We start from the raw sequence: 24,799 nt of genomic DNA, 5'->3' as shown, positions 1-24,799 counted from the left end.
TCAGTGTTGAAGAAGGGTCTCCACTGAGTCTGCTAGAATCAACCAGTCGTCAAAGTAATGTAAGATGCCCAGGTTGAAAGTGTGAACACTCGTGTGAATGCTCGAGGTGCTATGGACAGATTGAAGCACAGTACCTTGAACTGGTATATCTTGTGGTATAGGTATTTTCTTGACGATGGGTGGATTGGGGTCTCGAAGTACGCCTGTTTTAGAGACAGTGTTACCATGAAGTCTCTATCTGACTGCCTGTTTTCTTGTGTTTGCTGTCTTAATCTTTAACGGGGTCTGTAGAACAAATCTGTTCAGAGCGGAGAGGTAGACAATTGGTCTCCAGCCTTCATATGCCTTCTCTACAAGATAGTTGACTGTATAAGACTGGGTTCCATCTAGGACCTCTTGAAGAGCATCATTCTCCAACACGAATCAGACCTCCCCCTGAAGGGAGAGTTCCTTCAACAATCCCTTCACGAAGGAACACAACAGTACTGGATGATGAGATAAAGGTGGGAAAGACAGAAAAAACGGGACATGATACCCTACTTAAGAGGACTGGGACCATCCAAGATTCGGATCCGTGGAACCACCATCACTGCCAACTGTTCTTAAGGTATCCTCCCATCAGTGAGCAGGTAGGAGGAATGAACACCCACCTAACGGCCCCTATAGCCCTTACCCTGAAAGAGTTGCTTCAGTGCATGCTTCAGAGCTTTTGACCACTAAGAAGGCGCTGACCCTCTTATATGTCCTTGTCTGTTGACAAGGGATCTCGGTACCAGTGCTGCCAATTTGTCGAGCAGGATCTTCCTCATTAGAGACCATTCCTGGTTCCACTGACAATGGATTGGGATCGTCACCCAGGATCTTATATTACTTCCTCTGCCGAACGAAAGGTGGAACAAGTAACAGGTGAGTGCACCCCTCATAAGGAGTTCATTACACCAGTTACCATGTCAAAAGACATTCTTCCTGACCCCAGGTAACTATCTTAGTCTTTACAGCTCTGGGAGTCTGGCAGAAGAGGTCAAGGACCATATCTTGACCCAATGAGGGGGAACAGGAAGGATCACCAAGACCGTTAATCATTGTAATGCAGCCTAAGGCCTGCATAAAGGAATGGTAAGACTCCTTTTTCTCTGAGGCCACAGCCTTACAACAGCACTTCGTCTCCATGGTCTGATTATGTCTGATATGTCGAACTCACACCCATAGGAGCCTGGCCTGGGCGAGGTTCATCAACTGATTCCCTCACAGAGAAAACAGACCTTGAGAGGAGGTTCCTGCCTCCAGTAACACAAGAGGCCAATACCGAATTCAGGAAGCTCTTCTGTCGACCCCAAGCCTCGCGATAACTCCTCGAGGTCCAGTTCTTTGGAAGGATCTTCTAGTCCTTTCTTTCCCAGAACTTGGCCAGAAGGCGGCAAAGAGGGGTGTATTCTCCTTCCGAGGAACTTCCACGAGCCGCAAATCCTGGGGCAGAACCTTTGAACAGTCCGAGGCTCCGGGAGAGGAGCAGCTGGTTTGGTTGTCACTAACTCTACCAGGGACAACTGGTAATTGTCTGAACCTTCTGGTCCTTGGGTGACTGTATCCCCTGGGGGAGGCATAACTTAAATGTGCCCTCTCCTCCACTTTGGCAGTTTGACTGGAATAATACCCAGTCTTTTACTTGCGTGATCCAGGCCAGAAGGGGAGGCCTTAGGCTCTAGGTATAGTTGATACCTAGATGATCGCTCAGGAGGGGGTGGGAGATATGAGGCACTGCAGAAGGATGAGCTTCCCTTACGACAGAATTACTACGAATGGGATCCACAGGCAGCTCTGAACTCCCAGGAGAACACACCATCACAAAGGGGATAGGGATCAGCATATCGATGCCAGAACTTGAGGAGCTGAGACAGGCCCACTAATTGCCCGTTGCACCACCTCTATGAGCTCTTTAAACCATGGCACTTCCATCCCAAACGAAGGGATGGCTGCAAGAACCCCGGGATGAAGGGGTTTCGTCCCCGGGGTGATGATGAGCCGATGCTTTTATGAGCGAGTGTAACAAAGTGCATGTGGGCTACTGAGGTAGCGTGCACAGCCACAGAAGAGAACAGATCTTAGTCAACAGGAGGAGCTTGCTTGGCCACCTCACCAGTGTGAGGTGGAAGTGTGTGCACCGACGCACAAGAATATCCTGCTTGACTAGGGACAGTTTGTCCACCTGAGCACAAACACTCGTCGGGGAACCTGCTAGAGGTATAAGAGCTGCCTTACACACTCCTACAGGAGGAGGTAAACGCTCTGATAGAAACAAGCAAGGCAGAGGAGGCTTGTCTGTGAATGAGAGTTGCCATCGCTTGCAAACATCAGAACGAGATTTAGATGTCCGAGATAACACCGAAGGACTATGCTTCACGAGACGTCAAGGCTCATTGCTAAAGGCAGCGACCACAAACTGTGGAGCAAGGTATGAATAATTCCTACACTCTCTTACAAGGAACTCGAGGGAGAGTCCACTCAAGTCAGGAAGCTCTTTCGTGGTGGCGAGAAGGGCGAACTTTCTCGTAGGCTGGAGGAACAGCACAAACGTTTTTGTCCCGCTGAGGAAACAAAGAGCACTGACCATGCTCAATTAACTGAGCAAGCTCAGCCAGCCTGGTCACCGAGGAGGAAAGGCAAGCCCAACTGGGACTCCGAGGAGCCCCTGCCAGCAATTTCCAGTCAGGAGGAAGCTTCAGCCAGGGGCATGAGACACGAGGCTCTGAGGGGAAGGCCATGGCCAATCTGTGGAGGCAGATGTGCATTCTTGCTGTGCCCCTAACTTCAGCATATCCAACAGCCAATTCATAGAAAAGGAACCAGAAATCCCCAAAGATGGCTACAGCTGCTGCATAGTGCCAAGCGAGGGAGAGACCCCTCCATCGGTGGGTGCTGCTGCTTTGCTAGGGGAAGTGAGAGTTCAAGGAACCAGAGCGATGTCTGGAGATCAAAGGTACATTAACCTCAACCACTCGTTAATCCTCCGTTGGAGACCGTACAAGCAAATATAGGGGGGCGGGTGAATGAGACACTGGAGCAAGAAGTCTGGACTTCTCTGACCTAGAGTACGACCTCGAGTACCACCCCGAGGGAGAAGAATACCATTTAGATTTCTTCTTCCATCGCCTACCAAACCGCTCCTACTCGGAGGATCATGGTCATTCCGGGCAATGCAGAAGTGACGTCTGCACCCAGGACAGACGTAATGAGGATCCGCCTCCTACACTGACATGAACACCCTTCGATGTCAAGACAAACCCTCATCTTGATTAAGTTTTCAAAAACCAATTATACAGGAAAAGAGAAAAGATCAGAAGTGGGTATACAGCTCAGCTGTGTGTGTGAGCAGGGCGATTGGTCTATAGGGGAGTTGTTTACCTCGCGTTAAAAGTTTATGGCTTGTTTTCCAGCAAGACGAAACAACATATCCAGCTTAAGGGTTTGTATTCGTGTAGGAATAAATTATTTTTTAGATGCCTGTACAGTGACGAAAACGATTGACATCATACAGGAACGCTTTAGAAAACCATTTTAGGTTAAGTACAGTGAATTTGAATAAGAAAAACCTAAATATTTGACTGTTGCTCTCAAAGTCCTGGACGAAAACTAAAAGCATATAACAGAGGGACAATTCAGAAAACAACAGTGAATTTGAACGAGGAAAAAAAATGGCTAAATATTTGAATGTCACTCCCAATGTCCTTGACGAAAACGAAGGACATAACACAGGGATGATTCGGAAAACAACATTCCCTTTGAAGTGTCCGTACAGTGAATTGTGAATGAGGAAAAAAACACTAAATCTTTGATTGTCCTCCCAAATTCCTAGACGAAAACAGGGGCAATTCTGAAAACAACATTCATGAATAGGTGTCCGAACGTCATTTCAGCAATATTCATTAAGGTGAACAACCATCTCGTGATGGACCGCTATTTTTGATACTATAAATACGGACAAAACTCTATTGTTTTGGTAGTAATTTCAGTCTTCTGGAAGCGTTTTAAATGTTACAGATGCTGTCTGAGCAATAATCTGGAAGTAATTTTAGTAATTTGTTGATGTACAGTATAAAGGTTTAAAGGCCGCTCATGAATGGCAGAGGCGAGGAACAGTGGCATTGCCATAGCATGCAGGACAATACCCGAGAGTGACATATGATCAATGTCCATGCCCCCTCTCCACACAAGCTAGGACAAAAGAGAGCCAGCCAATGGCTGTTGATGACTCAGCAGGCTAAACCGCTCCCCACTCCTTTAGCTCACAAGGACGGTGAGATTACGGCGACCAAAGGAACTAACGAGTCTGAGCGGGACTAACCCCAGTCTGGCATTCACAAGTCAGGGACGTTACCGCATCGACCACCACAACCCATAGGGAGAAACAATAAATCTTAGTCAATGTGTTAACCCATAAGTAGAAAATATAATTCACTATTGATAGGTAAAGTGTACAATAAATCTATTTCTTCAAAGAAAGTAAATGATTAAACGTTATTGATAGGAATTGCCCCCACAGAGCTTCAAGTGACTCTGGTCTAATTTAATAACTTGTATGGCTTTCCTTTTCAGTCTTTTGAAAAGTCAATTAGGAAGTAAAACGGATCTAATTCTCCCATTTTCTCTTGAACAGGACAATTAAATATTCATTTCAATAACGCTGTTGTTAAATCCACATAATCTAATGATCAATATCCATATTTTACCCAGACAAATATTCGAAGATTTTTAAAGGGGTGAAAATACCTAGAAAAATACTCAAGATCTGTAAAGGGGGGGGGGGGGGGGAATTCCCTGTCTTATCAGCAGTCTAGACAAAAGTTACATTGGGAGAACAATTAATGTAAAAAAGGAAAATGATGAAAAAGACTACACTAGACTATGAGACGTTGCGTTTTAATCTTTGGGTACCAGTAACCTCCCATAACCGGCCGTCTACGTCCATTTGCAAAAATGGCAGCAATCAGTTCCGAAAATATTAAAACTAGCTTGATTAAATAATTCTAAAAAATACAATACCTCCTCGTATTAGCGAGGCTTTAACGAAAGGGAAAATACCTCTCCGAGATAAAATGCGACAAGAAAAATGCCAAAATACCTCTCCAAGGTAAAATGCGACAAGAAAAATGCCAAAATACCTCTCTGAGGTAAAACGCGACAAAAAAAAATGGTCAAAAATACCTCTCTGAGGTAAAACGCGACAAGAAAAATGCCAAAATAGCTCTCTGAGGTAAAACGCGACAAAAAAAAAATTGTCAAAATACCTCTCTGAGGTAAAACGCGACAAGAAAAATGCCAAAATACCTCTCCGAGGTAAAACGCGACCAGAAAAATGCCAAAATACCTCTTCGAGGTAAAACACGACAAGAAAAAATCCAAAATACCTCTCCGAGGTAAAACGCGACAGGAAAAATGCCAAAATAACTCTCCGAGGTAAAACGAGACAAGAAAAATTGCCAAAATACCTCTCCGAGGTAAAACGCGACAAGAAAAATGCCAAAATACCTCTCCGAGGTAAAACGCGACAGGAAAAATGCCAAAATACCTCTCCGAGGTAAAACGCGACAGGAAAAATGCCAAAATACCTCTCCGAGGTAAAACGCGACAGGAAAAATACCAAAATACCTCTCCGAGGTAAAAGGCGACAAGAAAAATGCCAAATAAGAAAAACCCCCTAAAAGAAGACATTAGAAGTAAGAAGAGAGAAAGGAGGTTGAAGAAGGGGTGGGGGGAATGTCTGCAGAGTGCCAGGAGGGGGGGGGGGGGGGTGCCAGCCGGTCCTAATCTTAAAGGTATAATTAGGCGCGAGGAAGTTGAATTATACGAGTACATCTCTTCAGCGTCGGGAAACGCACGTTAATCCTCGTTAATTCCTTTTAATTAGTCATACATTATGCTAATTGGGTAGTGAAGAAACAGGGGGCTTAATGAGCGAGGTTAATTACCGACCTTTGTTAGATCAGCTGGGAGCCAAACACGTGGGAAGGAAGGAGTATGAGGCGGAAGAGGAGGAGGAGGAAGAAGGAGGATAAGGAGTAAAAAATAGAAACTGGGAATAGAACAAGAATAGGGAGAGGAAGATAAGGCTGAGAAGAGGATAAAGGTAAATGAAAAACTATTCAAGAAGAACGACAATAAACGAGAGAGATTAAAATGAACAAAGCAAAATTAAGAAGCTGAAGTAAGAAGGAAGAGGGTGGGAAAGAGGAAGAAGTTCAAGAGGAGGAGGAGGAGAGGGAGGGGGAGGGGGGAGGAGGAGGAGGAGGAGGAGGAGGAGGAGTAGGAGAAGAAGGAGGAGGAGTAGGAGAAGAAGGAGGAGGAGTAGGAGAAGAAGGAGGAGGAGGAGAGGAAGAAGTTCAAGAGGAGGAGGGGAGGAGAAGAGGGAGAAGAAGGAGTAGTAGTAGGAGAAGGAGGAGGAGTAGTAAGGAGAAGAAGGAGGAGTAGTAGGAGAAGAAGGAGGAGTAGTAGGAGAAGGAGGAGGAGGAGTAGTAGGAGAAGGAGGAGGAGGAGGAGTTAGAATAACGTAAAAAATGCCATTGAAGAACGATGAAATATAAGAGAAAGATTTAAATTATTTACTGATAAGATAAACAAAAGTTTAATACTAAAATTAGAAGAAAATACAAAAAAAGCAACACAAAGGCGAGAAATCTGCGAATTTAGAGCAACGAACAGAAGACTTTTAATTCTTTAAATTGGGTTTTGGTGGCTGATGTGGTAACGTCCCTGACTGGTGAACGCCATACTGGGGTTCGAGTCCGCTCAAACTCTGTAGTTCCTTTGGTCGCTGAGACCTCGCCATCCTTGTGAGCTGAGTATGCGGGTTTTGGGGGGAACCAATATGTCTATCTGCCGATTCATCAGCAGCCATTGCCTGGCCCTCCTTGGTCCTAGCTTTGGTGGAGACGGGTATTGGGTGCTAATCTTATGTATATATGGTCCGTTTCTAGGGCAATGTCCCTTGCCTCTGCCATTAATGAGCTGCCTTTAAGGGCCTTTAAACCTTTAAATTGGGAAGTAAATCAAAGTGTGGTAGCGTGTTTTCCTAGCATTCGCTTGGCAGCAGATCGATCCCCTCCCGGGACCATGAGTTTAAGCTGTTAACAGGGGAGGCCACTGCCGTGGTAGGGCAACACGGTGGGGGGGGGGCCCTTGCCCGGCTGACTTCTGGTGAGCATCTATTCTGATGGAACTGGAACTAAAACCAGACACCTTTAACCATTAACCTTAAAGGTATGGTTTGAAAACGAGATTTTAAAATGAAAGGTCACGTAAACACCAACTAAAGTAATTAGTCAGGAATATCAAACATTTATTGTGAAATTAATTGCATATGAAGGAATTAAGGAAAAGACTAATGTTAAACGATTAAACATAATTTAGCATGGTAATATGATTGAAACAAAAAACCTAAAGTGAAAAATGCAAGAGCAAAATGATTTAAAATTCACACAATTATCCCCAAGCGAATATTTAAGAAGAGGTAATTCTTGAAAACTGAGATAGGAAGGGATAAAAATTTTAAGAGACGAAAACTCCTAAAGACGAAGTCTTATAGATACATTAAAAAGGGGTTTTTAAAATGTTGGAGGTGAGTGTAAACAGCCATCCTTCCCATTCTTCCTTTCAATGATAAACATATTGACGCACGGAATAGACGCTTGCCCCCTCTCTATCTCTTTATCTTTCTCTCTCTAGCTCTAGCTATTAGCTCGCTCGCTCGCTCTCTCTCTCTCTCTCTCTCTCTCTCAGGTCTATCCCTAAGCTCTCTCTCTCTCTCTCTCTCTCTCTCTCTCTCTCTCTCTCGTTCGATCTCTCTTAGCTCTATCCCTAAGCTCTCTCCTCTCTCTCTCTCTCTCTCTCTCCCTCTCTCTCTCTCTCTCTCTCTCTCTCTCTCTCAGCTCTATCCATAAGCGCTCTCTCTCTCTCTTTCTCTCTCTCTCTCTCTCTCTCTCTCTAGATTTAATTGGAGCCACATCAGTCAACTAACTACTATATACTAATTCTTTGATTAAGTCAATAGATGGGCAATGACTTGCAATAGGCTCTTTGTTAAGCACGTCTACATTATCCTGTTTAAAGGTTTAAAGGCCGCTCATGAATGCCAGAGGCAAGACACAGTGACATTGCCCTAGCAAACAGGACAATGCCCTAGAGACTGACCATATATACATATCATCAGCGCCTAAGCCCCCTTTCCACCCAAGCTAGGACCAAGGAGGGCCAGGAAATGACTGCTGATGGCTCAGCAGATAGACCTATAGGCTCCCCTAGAACCCTCATCATTAGCTCACAAGGATAGTAAGGTTGCAGCAACCAAAGAAACTAACAGTTTGAGCAGGACTCTAATCCCAGTCACGCGCTCACCAGTCAGGGACGTTACCACATCGGCCGCCGCAATTGGCCGATGGGAAAAATGGTCATTGAATTTGACAGCTGAAATTGTCGAACCACAATGACAAGTACAGAGAGAGAGAGAGAGAGAGAGAGAGAGAGAGAGAGACTTATTTTCTATATGGCTTTTAATGGTCGTAATAAAAATGCGAGAAAAGGAGAGAGAGAGAGAGAGAGAGAGAGAGAGAGAGAGAGAGAGAGAGAGAGAGAGAGAGAGAGAGACGGGGGGGGGGGAACTTCTATATGGCTTTTAATGAGTTTAATAAAACTGCATTTATAAAAACAGTGCCAGAAATTCCTATACTGACGTAGATCATCATAGGCTGAAGAATGAAAGGTCTTCCGACCACTATAATAGCACATTGTCCCCGATAATTGTGTTGTGAAACTATGTAGATTTTAATTCTGTAAATATCTTATTTTACGAAATAATAAAAATCATCAAACAATAACGAACAAGAGGCAAATCCGTTTACAATTAAAGAAAAATGTAGGCGAACACTCATAATTGTAAAGATAAAGTTATGTCTGGAGGAAAACTAAACTTCAGCCATAAACTTCAGCCATTAAAGTTAAAGTTAAAGTTAAAGTTGTCTGGTTTCAGTTCCAGTTTCATCAGAATAGATGCTCACCAGAACGTCAGTAAATATGAACTGAAAGTTCTCCATAAATGATCTACTGAATATCTCGCCAGTCCTTCAAGAAAATCAAATCTATAGTCGCCCTCCCTACCCCCCCCCCCCCAGCCATGGCAACATAAGCAATTGTAAAAAAAAATATAATTAGAAAAAAATATTTAAAAGTGACAAAACTTAGTGGGTTTTACAGAGTTCTAATCAAGATGGATTAGCGCTTTATTTTTTTCCTTTTTTATTTTGCGTAAGGGAAAATAATTTGTGCAATTACAAATGATTAATAAAAGTATTTAGGGAGAGAGAGAGAGAGAGAGAGAGAGAGAGAGAGAGAGAGAGAGAGAGAGAGAGAGAGAGAGAGAGAGAGACACACACACACACAAAAGATATTCGACAACTAAAAAAAAAAATACAATTTTGACACAATGCGAAAAATATATATCTTACGTTTTCAAGATACTATTTGCTTAAGTTTCTCTATCTAAAACTGTAATTCTACATAAATATCAAGAGAAGGAAGAGAACTGTCATGCAGAAAAAAGAACACAGTATCTCGATTATCATTTTTTTCCCCTTCAGTAAATATTGTTTATTCATTTATTTATTCACTAAGGTTCAGCTCCAGTCATGACTAAAAATATATGTTGTGATCTCGACTTTGGCACCGATAAAAAATAAAAAATAAAATATTCTTTCTTCAATAAATATTTTTTATTTATTTATTTATTCAATAAGGTTTAACTCCCGTCATGACTAAAAAATATGATTAATCTCGACTTTGGCAGTGAAAAAAAAAATTTTCTTTCTTCAATAAGTATTGTTTATTAAATTATCATTTCACTGAAGTTTAGGTACTGACATGACTAAAAATATATGATTAAACTAGACTTGGACAGTGGCAGAAAAAAAAAATACTCTTTTCTTCAATAAATATTGTTTATCCATTTATTTATTCACTAAGATTTAGCTCCCGACATGAATAAATATATATGTTGTAATCTCGACTTTGGCAACAATAAAAAAAAAAGGAAACAAAAAATGTACATTCTCTTGCGATTGAAATTCTAAGCGGCAATCAGCCGGGTCACTTGAACAAGAGGGATTTTGGAAAACGTGATTGCTACAATCTCTATTCCTACTGAACTTTTATCGATACTTAATGTTAAATGGGCATACGGTAATGTTCATCTGTAAGCTAAAAGACTACGAATCCATTTTTTCAGTACTATTAATGCCATAAAAGAAAGCTGATTAAGAGGAGTAAGTTTATGGAATACAAGGAGTAGCTACCTGGACTACAAGGAGTAGCTACGTGGAATCCAAGGAGTAGCTATATGGAATACAAGAGAAGTTACGTGGAATCCAAGGAGTAGCTACATGGAATCCAAGGAGTAACTACATAGAATACAAGGAGTAGCTACCTGGACTGCAAGGAGTAGCTACATGGAATACTAGAGTAGTTACGTGGAATCCAAGGAATAGCTACACGAAATACAAGAATAGCTACATAGAATACAAGAGTAACTACATAAATACAAGAGTAACTACATAGAAATACAAGAGTAACTACATAGAAATACAGAGTAACTACATAGAAATACAAGAGTAACTACATAGAAATACAAGAAGTAACTATTTGGAACACAAGAAGTAACCACAGTATATGGAATACAAGAGTAACTACATGGAATACAGTGGTAACTACAGGAACGCCAAGGAGTAACTATATGGAGTCCATGTTGTAACTATATGGAGACCAAGGAGTAACTATATGGAGACCAAAGAGTAACTACATGGAGACCAAGGAGTAACTATATGGAGTTCAAGTTGTAACTATATGGAGACCAAGGAGTAACTATATGGAGACCAGGAGTAACTATATGGATACCAAGGAGTAACGATATGGAGTTCAAGTTGTAACTATACGGAGTCCAAGGAGTAACAATATGGAGTTCAAGGAGTAACTATATGGTGTCCAAGTTATAACTATATGGAGACCAAGGAGTAACTACATGGAGACCAAGGAATAACTACATGGACTCCAAGTTGCAACTCCATGGACTCCAAGCTGTAACTACATGGACTCCAAGCTGTAACCACATGGACTCCAAGCCTGTACGCCGTAAGTACATGGAGTCCAAGGAGTAACTAAATAGGATCCAATAAGTTCAAAGCATTTTCTAAAATAAAAACTCTAAAAGAGAAAATATTCGTTCCTCCCAAACATTCGAAGTGGTACGAAAGCGTGGTCTCATCCCGGCGCCGTCTTTGACCTTCTCGAGACTCAAAAGACTTGATACGCAACACAAACACTAAATTTGCCTTTTAAAAAGGAGACCTTTAAAGTCTTCCATGGCGTCGCACGAATTTTCAATAATCGAATCGCATTACCAGGATGTTGTCATAACCCAGCCTTCAACGAACCCCCGCCCCCCTTTCCCAGTCCCCCAACTACGATCCCATGTCCCCTCCCCCCTCGAAGCTCCCTTCCCCGGCCCCACCATCTGCAAAAGCCCCCAAAAAGCTTTGAGTATTTGAAATAGGCTTTATCAGTCAGGGAGAAATAAACGCACAAAAGGTTTCCCGTGAGCAGTGTCAACACAGAGTCGAAACTGGCTCGGAACTGTTTCGAAACATTTGGTTGGGTCTGAAGCCTGGCGAGATCGTGTGTATTTTAGAACGAAAACAACGTTTAAGTTTTCCATCCGGGGAACAAAATATGTCGATGATTTCCTCATCATATAAATAATTTATGACTTAAACCTATTCCTGCTGTGTAATTTACTTACTTGATGAGTTGCAATAGAAACTGTAATAGTAACTGGATACAGTTTAAAGGTTTAAAGGTCGCTCATGAATAGCAGAAGGAAGGGACAGGGACATTGCCCTAGCAATCAGGGCAATGCCCTAGAGACTGACCATATATTAAATAATCAGCGCCCAAGCCTCCTCTCCACCCAAGCTAGGACCAGGGAGGGCCAGGCAGTGGCTGCTGATGACTCGGCAGATAGACCTATAGGCTCCCCCAAACCCCCCATACTTAGCTCACAAGGATGGTAAGGTTGCAGACACTAATGGCACTAACGAGTCTGAGCGGGACTCGAACCCCCGACTGGCAAACACCAGGCATAGACGCTACCAATGGAAATATTAGGTGTTGCTGCTTCAGAACAAAAATACACTTTAAAGGTCGCTCATGAATGGCAGAGACAATGACATAGCTAGCAGGACAATGTCTTGGAGACATATTATATATACATATGATAAGCGCCTAAGCCCCATTTCCACTTAAGCTAAGACCAAGGAGGGCCAGGAAATGGGTTGTGATAACAACAGGTAGATAGATCTATGGGCTCCACTAAAGCCCCATCCTTAGCTCACAAGGATGGCGAGATTGCAGACACTAAAAGAAACTACAGAGCTTGCGCAGGACCACCTCCCGTCCAGTATGACGCCAGGCAGGGACGTTTCCAATAGGCCACTTCAACCCGTTACATAAATTAATAATGAACTAACCCAACCACTGTCATTTATATCATTGTACATTCAGTAAGTCTGAACATCGCTTAATTAATTTTTCGTAATAAATACAAACAAAATAAATTAAGCTTTAATTAAAACCCATCACTGCAAGATAAACTTGAACATTGAATATTAATAATATAAATAAAGTTCTTTGAAAAAAAAAATTATGTAATGTTAACATACTTTGCATTACATAACATTATATTATATATATATATATATATATATATATATATATATATAATAAATATATATAAAAAATATAAAATATATATGTATAAAATATATATATATAAAATATATATATATATATATATATATATATATATATATATATATATATATATATATATATATATATATATATATATATATATATATATATATATATCAGCAAATGCATTTAGATTAAGACAAATGAAACTAGGCAAATTCTATAACTGGTTCACCGTGTGACCCAAGATTAGCGTACATACTTCACTGTTAATAGGCCAATAAAATGAAGCCGTCCCTAAGTTCCAATGCATCTTCCCAATAAATTACTTGCTTCTTGAAACGCCTCATTTTATGGGGCTTCCAATAAATTACTTGCTTTCTTAAAACGCCATATTTCATGGGGCTTCCAAAATATTAATTGCATTCTTGAAACACCACACTTTATGAGTCTTCCAATAACTTGCCTTGTATTCTTGAAACGCCACATTTTATGAGTCTTCCAATTACTTGCTTTCTTGAAACGCCACATTTTATGGGGCTTCCAAAAAATTAATTGCTTTCTTGAAACGCCACATTTTATGGGGCTTCCAAAAAATTAATTGCTTTCTTGAAACGCCAATTTTATGGGGCTTCCAGTAAATTAATTGCATTTTTGAAACGCCACATTTTATGGGGCTTCCAATAAATTAATTGCATTTTTGAAACGCCACATTTTATGGGGCTTCCGAAAAATTAATTGCATTCTTGAAATGCCATATTTTATGGGGCTTCCAAAAAATTAATTGCATTCTTGAAACGCCAATTTTATGGGGCTTCCAAAAAATTAATTGCATTCTTGAAACGCCACATTTTATGGGGCTTCCAATAAATTAATTGCTTTCTTGAAACACCATATTCTATGGGGCTTCCAAAAAATTAATTGCATTCTTGAAACGCCACATTTCATGGGGCTTCCAAAAAATTAATTGCTTTCTTGAAACGCCACATTTTATGGGGTTTCCAATAGATTAATTGCATTCTTGAAACGTCACATTTTATGGAGCTTCCAGTAAATTAATTGCATTTTTGAAACGCCACATTTTATGGGGCTTCCAAAAAATTAATTGCATTCTTGAAACGCCACATTTTATGGGGTTTCCAATAGATTAATTGCATTCTTGAAAAGTCACTCTTTATGGGTATTCTTACAAATTAATTGCATTCTTGAAATGCCATATTTTATGGGGCTTCCAATAAATTAATTGTATTCTTGAAACGCCACATTTTATAGGGCTTCCAAAAAATTGATTGGATTCTTGAAACGCCACATTTTATGGGGCTTCCAGTAAATTAATTGCATTTTTGAAACGCCACATTTTATGGGGCTTCCAAAAAATTAATTGCATTCTTGAAACGCCACATTTTATGGGGCTTCCAATAAATTGATTGCATTCTTGAAAAGTCACACTTTATGGGGCTTCCAATAAATTAATTGCATTCTTGAAATGCCATATTTTATGGGGCTTCCAATAAATTAATTGTATTCTTGAAACGCCACATTTTATGGGGCTTCCAAAAAATTAATGGCATTCTTGAAACGCCCCATTTTCTTATGTTTTCCAATAAATTAATTGTAATCTTGAAGAGCCACATTCAGTGTGTCCAAACCTTACGACTCCATGCAGGAATTATAAATCCTTCAATCGAAACTAAAAGGGGGATTAAGCTGTTGGATTTTCGCTCATCAAATACCTTCAATCCCTCGACATCATAAAACGACATCTTGAGGCAATTATCTTAATTGACAATTTAATGACATTTGTACTGGCGAGACCCAGTCGAGAGATAGGATCTCGCCATGGATGTTATATCCTGCGTTTTAAATGATCGTCCCCATCAGCGAAATGTCATTTCAGTGCGTCTGGTTTTACGCGGCTCATTAAACGCTAAATGGGATGTGTTGGACCATTTACGTAAATAGATGAGCAATGCGTTTCTTCCAAATGAAGTCGATGACCAAGATCCCAGGGGGAAATTGACCGATCAAGAGCAACATTCTGGTTGGTGGGGGAAATTGGCTTCTTTCAGGACTACTACTACTACTACTACTACTACTACTACTACTAATAATAATAATAATAATAATAATAATAATAACAAATAAGGCACTAAAAAAGTTGGAAGATCCAGGCCTACAAGGCTGAGGACTGCGAGGCGTGAAGTAAGAGATGATGAATGGAGAAGTATTGAATTAAAAGTTCAAGATAGAGACGACTGGCCAAATCTAACCGAGGCCCTTTACGTCAATAGGTGTAGGACGACATGATGATGATAATAATAATAATAATAATAATAATAATAATAATTATAATAATAATAATAATTTAATTGATGAGTCAAGAGATTTTCTTCAACTAAAAACTATGTTTTGGATGCAAACTAAAATTCTATTCTTTAAATAAATTTCACATAGGATTAAAATATAAGTTGGAAATATGTTCCAGGTGTTATGAAAACTGGTTAAATGAATTTTCCTTCATGTTATTATTATCATTATCATAATCACTGAGGAAATCAGTCAGACTCTTCCATTTTTTTCCTCTCTCTCTCTCTCTCTCTCTCTCTCTCTCTCTCTCTCTGCTAGACAATTTAACCAACCTGCCTCATTAGCCCTTGAACCAAGGGCCGCCGCCTCCTCCTCCTCCTCCTCCTCCTCCTCCTCCTCATCATCATCCTCATCTCCCACTTCATCATCATCCTCCTCCTCCTCCTCCTCCTCCTCATCATCATCATCATCCTCATCTCCCACTTCATCCTCCTCCTCCTCCTCCTCCTCCTCCTCCTCCTCCTCACCATCATCATCATCATCATCATCCCCCACTTCATCCTCCTCATCCTCCTCCTCCTCCTCCTCCTCCACCACATCATCATCATCATCATCCTCCTCCTCCTCCTCCTCCTCCTCATCATCATCATCCTCCCCCTCCTCCTCATCATCATCATCCTCCCCCTCCTCCTCATCATCATCATCCTCCCCCTCCTCCTCATCATCATCATCCTCCCCCTCATCATCATCATCCTCCCCCTCCTTATCATCATCATCCTCCTCCTCCTCCTCATCCCCCACTTCATCCTCATCCTCCTCCCCCTCCTCCTCCACCTCATCATCATTCATCCTCTTTCACCTCCTCCTCATCCTCATCCCGCTCCTCCTCATCCTCCTCCTCCTCCAATGCCGAAATACACACAAAATATTGCCGGAATTTCTCGCCTCATTTACCATTTTTTTTTTCTATATTATCACAATTTCTTTCCATTACATGAAGAGAAAATGCCGTTTTAATGCTATCGTGTAAAATTTCATGCGATTATTTCGCTAGAGATTCAGTGGATAAACTTTATAAATAGTTACTGCTTTCAGGCGGAAGAAAACACTTGGGTAAATTAATGTGATTTCGCCATGGGGAAAAAAAGGCTCGTTATCGAACAAGTGATCGGACTCACTCTCTCTCTCTCTCTCTCTCTCTCTCTCTCTCTCTCTCTCTCTCTCTCTCTCTCTCTCTCTCTCTCTCTCTTCCATGCAATCTTTTCACCTTTCATTTTCCAGTCAGCATATTTCCATACCACACTTTTGGATGGCACAGGTTATATCTATGCAGTGAGTTGATTGACAAGAGGCCTTTTAAAAGGTTTAAATGACGCTCATGAAATGGCAGAAGCAAGGGACAGTGACATTGCCCTATCAAGCAAGACAATACCCCCAGAGACTGACCATGTTACATATGATCAGCGCCCAAGCCACCTCTCTACCCAAGCTAGGACTAAAGAGGGCCAGGAAATGGCTGCTGATGACTCAGCCGATAGACCTATATGCTCCTCCCCAAACCACTTATCCTTAGCTCATAAGGATGGCGAAGTTGCAGTGACCAAAGGAACTAACAAGTTTGAGAGGGACTCTAAACCCAGTCTGGCGTTCACTACTCACGGACGTTACCACATCGGCCACTACAAAATGACATTCAAGTGACTTATCATCGATTAAATTTTACCTTATTCCTATAGTCTTCCATATTTCTCGAGTCGAAATATTTCCTTCATTCGGATTCTAGACCAATTGAATCTCCTTTATTTCCTTCATTGTATCTGTTCCTCTTGCATTTTTTTGTATATTCAGCATTAGGTTAATATGAGTGACAGAGACAATATCCTGGAGACCGCCAAGAAAATGATCAGGCCACAAGACCCGTCTCTGCCCTGTGGGTTACATTAACTACATCCTTACTTTCTCTCTCTCTATCAGCTAGTGCCGCAGGGTACTAACCTAGCCGGCAGTTGCCGGCTGGGTTGATGCTGCTGGCCACTACGACAGCCGGCAAGGCGCCGGCTGGACCAGTGCGCCAGCAGCCGGCGAGTCACCGGCAGGACTGACCTAGCCGGTAGGTGCCGGCCGGGTTGATGCTGCTTGCCACTACCCCAACCGGCAAGGCGCCAGCTGCACCAGTGCGCCGGCAGCCTTAATGTTTCCGGCAGGATTAACCTGGGTTGATATTGCCGGCCAATACCCCAGCCGACAAGACACTGGCTGGACTGTGCCGCCAGGTGCCAGCCATGCCGGTAACATGCCGGCTAAAACTACAGTAAGTATATGATTATACAGTAGCCAGTATATTTGCAGTATAGATCATACTGCAGACAGAAAACCATAGTATAAATTATACAGTAGTTATTTTCCAACATACCCTGTGTATCCATGCAGAGTCTATTGTTGAGACCTATTATACATGGAAAGAAAAGATTTCTTTCCACATACTGATAGATGAACAGTTACAATTTACCCTCATTAAAACCTTTGGAAAGTCAGTGTTAAGTTACACTAGTCTATCTTTACAGGCTAGAATTCTTCCATTGGGTTTCCTGAATAGGAAAACTCGAGGTTTTAATTTTGGGGGAAGTCGCAGCAATTGGCTGAACAGGAAACACAAGTATGTGTCTTTCCTTATTCTTTTCTAGCTTGTCTATCCTAAGACATATGCAATAAATAGGCAAAAATATTAATAAAAATATTTATATAGTTTATCAGGTGAGATGAATTACCGCATACTCATTTAGTTTTCCTCTCTTTACAGGAGGACCACCCTAAGTGCCTGAGAGTCTTTTGCAACGGGAGGAGCAAGGACTTCTGCGGCCATGTAGAGTGCAGGGCGCGCACTCTCTGAAGTACTGGGACCCCCAGAACTGCCATGAGTGCAAAGCCTTGGTTACCGAGGCTTTTGATGACCCCAAGACAGCGGAGTCAAGGGATGCAGCACAGAGTAAGCTGCACAGATGGGTTCGTGGCTCCCAGAAAAATGCCACGGGGCCTTACCTTCCAAATGAACTGATGCGTGCCTATCTGTTCCCTAAGGCAACTGCGAATGCCGTTATACCACAGCCTCAACCTGAGATCCCTTGCGTCCAGATTTACGTAGATACAGATGTCTCTTGACACGATGAAGGACATCCACCTAGACGAGAGGATGTCGGAGGTGTCTGAAGACACCGAGAAAGACCTTTTTGCGGAGGGTCTACAAGAGGAGTCTACCCTGGCTTCCGAGACTGAAGAGGATGAAATCGAATCGGAGTCCGTTTCGTCTGGTCCAGCCCCAGAACCAGTACCCTCAACGTCTTCTGCTCCTCCATCGGACGACATGGGTAAAGCTTTGGCTAGTCTCATGACGATGATGGAGAGTCTTCGTAAGCAGAACGAAGAAAGGGACGCTGAACTGAGGAGAAGGATGGACCATCTCGCATCGTCACGTGGGTCTCAGAAAAGACTCAACGTGAAGGATCTTCCTTCTTGCTCCGAGGTGAACCCTTGGAGGCATGCAGAGTACATGCCAATTACTAATGGGAAGATCTTCATTTCAGAAAAGTTGGGGGGCTGTCCTCATAGAGGATGTTGACCTTTGGCCCAGCTTTGAGTCTTACCCAGACTGCTTCGTCCGCTTGAATGCGGAACCTGTGTCCAAGGAGGAGACAGAACCAAAAGAGGTCATAGTTCTTGACCATAGTAAAGCTCAGGCTTTGCTGGCAAGTAGTCTGAAAGACAGGGGCTTCACTAATTCAAAAGTACACGCCCTTAGCAAGAAACTCATTTCTTTTCTTGCTTCAGCTAAACTAGCCTTTCCCTTTGAGGAAAAAGGGTTTAAGGCAGTCATGAAGGCAGTGGAAGCAGGGGAACCTTGGCCTACACTCGAGGAGTGTAGACCCTTATCCCTAGCTCTTCCTACGGACGACAAAGACTGGAAGGAAATATACCTTACCTTCCCAGTTTGGAAGTTGAAGGCGGATATTGCTGGACGCCAGTTCAGCGAAAACCTCCCTAAGCTGTCTGACTTTCTCTTGCGTAGAGAGCAAGAGACAAAGGAGAGACTTGCCGCATCCCTGTCCCTCCAGATTACCTTGCAGGCAATGGTAAGTGATAACAGATCGCCAGACATGTTAATGGTTGTGGCCAAATCCCATTTGGCAATGCTGGTCAAAGACCTATATGGCTTCGTTAGGGCCAGACGTGCATGTAGGGAGTTCGTGTTTGCTTCGGCTGCAGTGAAACACGAACCCAGGAAGCTGATAGCTTCCAATATCTGGGGAAAAGACCTCTTCCCGAGCGAAGTGGTCAAAGAAGTAGCTGACAAGGCTGCCACGGAGAACAGGAATCTTCTCCAAAAGTGGGGCATGTCGGCGAAGAGGAAGTCTTCCCCGGATGAGGGTCCCCAACCAAAGAGGAAGACGAACAGACCTAGGTAGCCCTCTCGCCCTATCAGGAAACAGCAACAACAACTTCCCGCAGTTACCATGACCGTGGTGCCCCAGATGGTGGCACAACCCCAGCCTACCTACCAGATGGTGCCTAAGCAGCTGCTTGCCCAGTCCCCAGCTTTTACTCCTGCATAAGAAAGGCAGACCACTACCTTTCGCCCTAAAGGTAGAGGGTCGAAACGGGGCTCCTCTAGACACCCTCCAAGAGGAAGAGTGGGTAGGGGAGGACGCAGTCAAGGAGGCAAGTCCTCCGGACAGTCGAAGCAATGAGATGCTTCCGGTAGGAGGAAGACTCCAAAGATTTCAGGATCGCTGGACCTTCGATCCCTGGGCCCACAGCCTAATCAAGAACGGACTAGGTTGGAGCTGGAGGACAGCTCCATCATCATTTCCTCAATTCTTCCAACACTCCACCCCCGTCCTGGACCAATACACCCGAGAACTCTTGAGCAAACAGGTGATAAGGAGAGCAAAGTCCATCAAATATCAAATTCCAAGGAAGGCTGTTTTGTGTTCCCAAGAAGGACTCAGACAAACTCAAAGTCATTCTGGACTTCTGGACTTGTCGCCACTCAACAAGTTCATAGAAAACAAGTTCAGGATGTTAACCCTTCAACACATAAGGACCCTGCTGCCAAAACGGGCGTACACAGTCTCAATAGACATGGCAGATGCCTAATGGCATATTCCAATCAACTGCCCACTCTCCTCCTGCCTAGGATTCAGGCTACAGAAGAAGAAATACGTCTTCAGAGCCATGCCCTTCAGACTAAATATAGCCCCAAGGATTTTTTCAAAGCTTGCAGATGCAGTCGTTTAACAACTACGTCTAGAAGGTGTCCAGGTGGTGGCCTACCTGGACGACTGGCTGGTGTGGGCAGCATCCGAGACGGAGTGCATGCAAGCATCCAAGAAAGTGATCAAGTTCCTGGAACATCTGGGATTCAAGATCAACGTCAAGAAGTCTCGATTATCTCCAGCTCAAGAGTTTCAATGGCTAGGAATACATTGGAACAAAGTCACACCGTCTCTCCTTTCCCCCAGGGAAGAGGAGGGACATAGCGGGATCTGTCAAGAAACTACTGAAATCCGACAGGATATCAAGACGCCAACAGGAGAGAGTACTGGGTTCTCTTCATTTTGCAGCAGTGACAGACCCGGTGCTAAGAGCACAGCTAAAAGATGCATCAGGAGTCTGGAGAAGATACGCATCAAATGCTTCAAGAGATCTAAGAAGACCGATACCGACTCAACTACGATCACTCCTCAAGCCATGGTCGAACGCCAAGAACCTGAAGAGGTCCGTGCCCTTACAACCACCTCTACCTTCAGTCATGAATCCATACCGACGCATCAAAGGAAGGATGGGGAGGTCACTCTCACCAACAGAAAGTCCAAGGGACTAGGTACTCTATTCAAGACCTTCCACATCAACATTTTGGAGACCATGGCAGTCTTTCTGATGCTGAAGAAACTGTCTCCTCGCCATTCAGTCCACATAAGACTGATTCTGGACAGCGAGGTGATAGCGAGATGTTTGAATTGTCAAGGTTAGAGATCACCCCAAATCAACTAAGTGATGTTGGCCATCTTCCGCTTAGCGGAGAAGAGATGGCATTCATCAGCAGTTCACCTTCAAGGGTTCCGCAATGTGACAGCGAACGCTCTATCCAGGCTCACGCCGATAGAGTCAGAATGGTCCCTAGACGCAGAATCATTCTCCTTCATCTTACGTCAAGTCCCAGAACTGCAGATCGACCTCTTCGCGACGAGCGACAACAAGAAACTACCTCGTTATGTGGCCCCTATGAGGACCCTCTAGAGGAAGCGGTGGACACCATGTCCCTCGACTGGAAAAGATGGAACTGGATTTACCTGTTCCCTCCAACCAACCTCCTATCGAAGGTCTTCAGCAAGCTGAGATCCTTTCAGGGAACGGCAGCTCTAGTGGCTCCCAAGTGGCCAAAGAGCAATTGGTTCCCTTTAGTATTGGAACTGAAGCCGAGGCTGGTCCCTCTGCCGTACCCAGTACTGACTCAACAAGTACAGAAGTTGACTGTCTTCGCTTCATCACAGAAAACCCAAAACCTTCATCTCATGATTTTCTCTCCTTAGCAGTTAAGAAAAGGTTTGGGATCTCGAGAGACAGTATAGACTTCTTAGAAGAATATAAGTCTAAGTCTACTAGAAGACAATAAGAGTCATCTTGGGAGAAATATGTTGCTTTCGTCAAGGCAAAAGGACCAAAAGAAACCTCAACAGATTTCTGTTTATCCTTCTTTATCCACCTTCATGAACAAGGTTTAGCAGCCAATACGATAACAACGTGTAAATCAGCCTTGACTATACCTCTGCTATACGCCTTCCAAGTAGACTTATCCAATGAAATCTTTAACAAGATCCCTAAGGCTTGTGCTAAACTTAGGTCTGCAGCACCTCCAAAGCCTATTTCATGGTCCTTGGATAAGGTCCTACACTTTGCTTCAACAGTGAACAACGAGGATTGCTCTCTGAAAGACTAAACCCAGAAAGTTATATTCTTGTTTTCTCTAGCCTCGGGGGCCAGAGTTAGTGAAATAGTGGCCCTTTCTAGAGATGAGGGCCATATTCAGTTCACAGAAGCGGGAGAACTGAATCTTTTTCCTGACCCAACATTTCTCGCCAAGAACGAGCTACCTACCAAAAGGTGGGGTCCCTGGAGAATATGCCCTCTGAAGGAAGATGTCTCGCTGTGTCCAGTAGAGTGTCTAAAGGTCTATCTTCGTCGAACTTCAGACTTCAGGGGAGGACAGCTCTTCAAAGGAGAAACCTCGGGGTCAAACCTATCCCTAAAACAACTAAAGGCGAAGATCACCTATTTCATTTACGGAGCGGATCCTGACAGTACACCCGCACATCATGATCCCAGGAAAATTGCTTCGTCATTGAATTTTTTCCAATACATGGACTTTGAGCGTAATCGCTCATATACTGGATGGAAGTCATCCGGAGTGTTCTTTAAGCACTACGCAAAGCAAGTGCAAGAGTTGAAACGCTATGTGGTGGCGGCAGGTAGTGTCCTGAAACCTGTCGTCTAGCGCTGCGAGGAACAGTGAATTGATTGGGACTGTTAAAGTATGGGTGAAGGTGTTGACACTTCACAGTGCAATACTTTAAGATAAGTGCCAGCAAGGTGGCACTATGGACTGTTCTAGCTATTAAAGGTGACGAAACAGAGACAACACTTGTGCCATGTGGTTTTACACAGTGTGAAGAGAATCATTATCACAGAAATGCATAATAGAAAATTTAATAAATTTTCAGTTTTTGTGGCCCTAATAATTTTTCCCCTTCAGGTGAAATAATCATTTCTGGTCTTGATTGTATTATACATGTTTCTTATTGCATTCATTAACATTATGTTAAAGTTATGTTATCTTATGTATGTTGATTTTGCTGGTTATTTATTACTAATAAATACTTGATGGGTATTTGCATCTTATTTCGCCCCAAATTTGATTCAATAAAGCTATACTAGAGTATTATTTTCCTTTAATAATCTGCTTATGTATATATGAACAAAATAAATAGTTAATACCTTTGTTCTTATATGAGTACAACCTTTCCCTGCCTACACATACCGGGAGAACTGTATGCTCTGGATGCTATGTTGGCTCATAAGGTATATGCAAACCTTTGTTCGTATTAGAGTACAAACTTTACCTGGCTTCGCATACAGCGAGACCTGTATGCTCTTGACGCTATGTTTGTTCATATGGTATACGCAAACCTCGAGACTCTTTCCTAAGTCTAGTATGACCAAGGAAATACTGTCCTGAGGTTAAGGCACATTTGGAAAATCCACAGATACAGTACTTTCTAAATAATGCTCTGGTAACCTTCCTTCAGGACGACATGGCCCGAGTCCAAAAAACGGATTTTGAGCGAAGCGAAAAATATATTTTTGGGCGAGATAGCCATGTCGTCCTGATGGACCCGCCCTCCTTTTCTATAGAAAAGGCCTTGGCAGGATCCCTCCCGTAACTACTATATCTGTAGCACCTTGCTCAACGCTACAAGGAATAAACATGGCGGCGACGTACAGCGCCATCTGGATACTCAAAAGTAGTAACGGGGGAAGGGTACCTTGATAACGTTTCCCCTTCTGTTTTTGCCACTTTCCCCCTCGAAGCAAAAACACTATTTGGGTTGAAGATTGCTATGTGTCGTATCAAGATATACGTCCCGTGATATTATGCGATATCCTTAAGAGAAATTTTAAGGATATTCGCACCAGGAGTTAGAATTCTGGAGACCTAAAGGTAAGTTCTCTGGGAATATCACTGTAGTCAAATATACCCTAGGAAGCCACTTATAGGAACCTTCCATCAGGACGACATGGCTATCTCACCCAAAAATAGATTTTTCGCTTCGCTAAAAATCTGTTATATACAAGTTCTTGAACAGCAAAGTTGAGAAATAATATATTGATAATACACAAGAGGACCCTATTTCATATTTCTCACCCGATTCACCTTGCTGCTCTTGCAAGTATTTTTTTTTCGACATACCTATATGCTCCTAGGTCACTTAACGAGAGCCCATAGTATAGCTAGTCAGGTGGTCTATATCACCATGGTTTGAACCAGCTTGAATCGACACTATAGAAATATATCATGCAGCCAATGAATGTGTCCCACATTTTGACTATACACTTAGAATCCAAATTTAGCCTACCGTACATTCCGGGGCCCAGGAATCACGGTTTAAAAGAACCTAAAATCTATACATCATAAACACACTTTCACGCTATAATTGTCATATTCAGTCGGACTATTCTATTTACTATTTAGAAATAGGCCTAATTCAACAAATGTTGCTTTGTGCTCAATTTGCATGATTGACATTCATATATGCTAAACAGATGATTAATAAACATTTAGTTAAAGAAGCTTACTTGAGCATCCAGTTCAGGGAGATAGAAAGAGAGAAAAACACTGACATACCTTAACATCAATCGCCCTCCTCTACCTGGAACGAGAAAAATATTAAATAATGCTATTACTATTTTATGTTGGTCATATTGCAATGACTACAGAATAAGGTTTTTATGAAAATGCAAATTTCCAAATAAAGATAATTACGTTTAAGAAGGACATATTGCAATTATTACAAAGTAAGCTTTTTCTAAAAATGCAAATTTCTAAATAAAGATTAATAGGTTTAAGAAGGACATATTGCAATGATTAAAAAGC

At 42.4% G+C, this 24,799-nt stretch overlaps 1 long non-coding RNA gene across 1 annotated transcript in view; it reads right to left on the bottom strand.

Annotated features, from left to right (window-relative positions):
- The window catches only part of LOC137617789 (uncharacterized), a 596,344-nt gene that overhangs the window by 539,712 nt on the left and 31,833 nt on the right, over positions 1-24,799 (bottom strand). Inside the window, exon 2 of the long non-coding RNA XR_011039659.1 lies at positions 24,551-24,575. This is a non-coding gene — a long non-coding RNA (uncharacterized lncRNA). The remainder of the gene's footprint in view (positions 1-24,550; positions 24,576-24,799) is intronic.

Source organism: Palaemon carinicauda, chromosome 24 (genome assembly GCF_036898095.1).
Source record: "Palaemon carinicauda isolate YSFRI2023 chromosome 24, ASM3689809v2, whole genome shotgun sequence".
NCBI lineage: Eukaryota > Metazoa > Arthropoda > Malacostraca > Decapoda > Palaemonidae > Palaemon > Palaemon carinicauda.
This window is presented reverse-complemented; position numbering and strand designations above follow the sequence as displayed.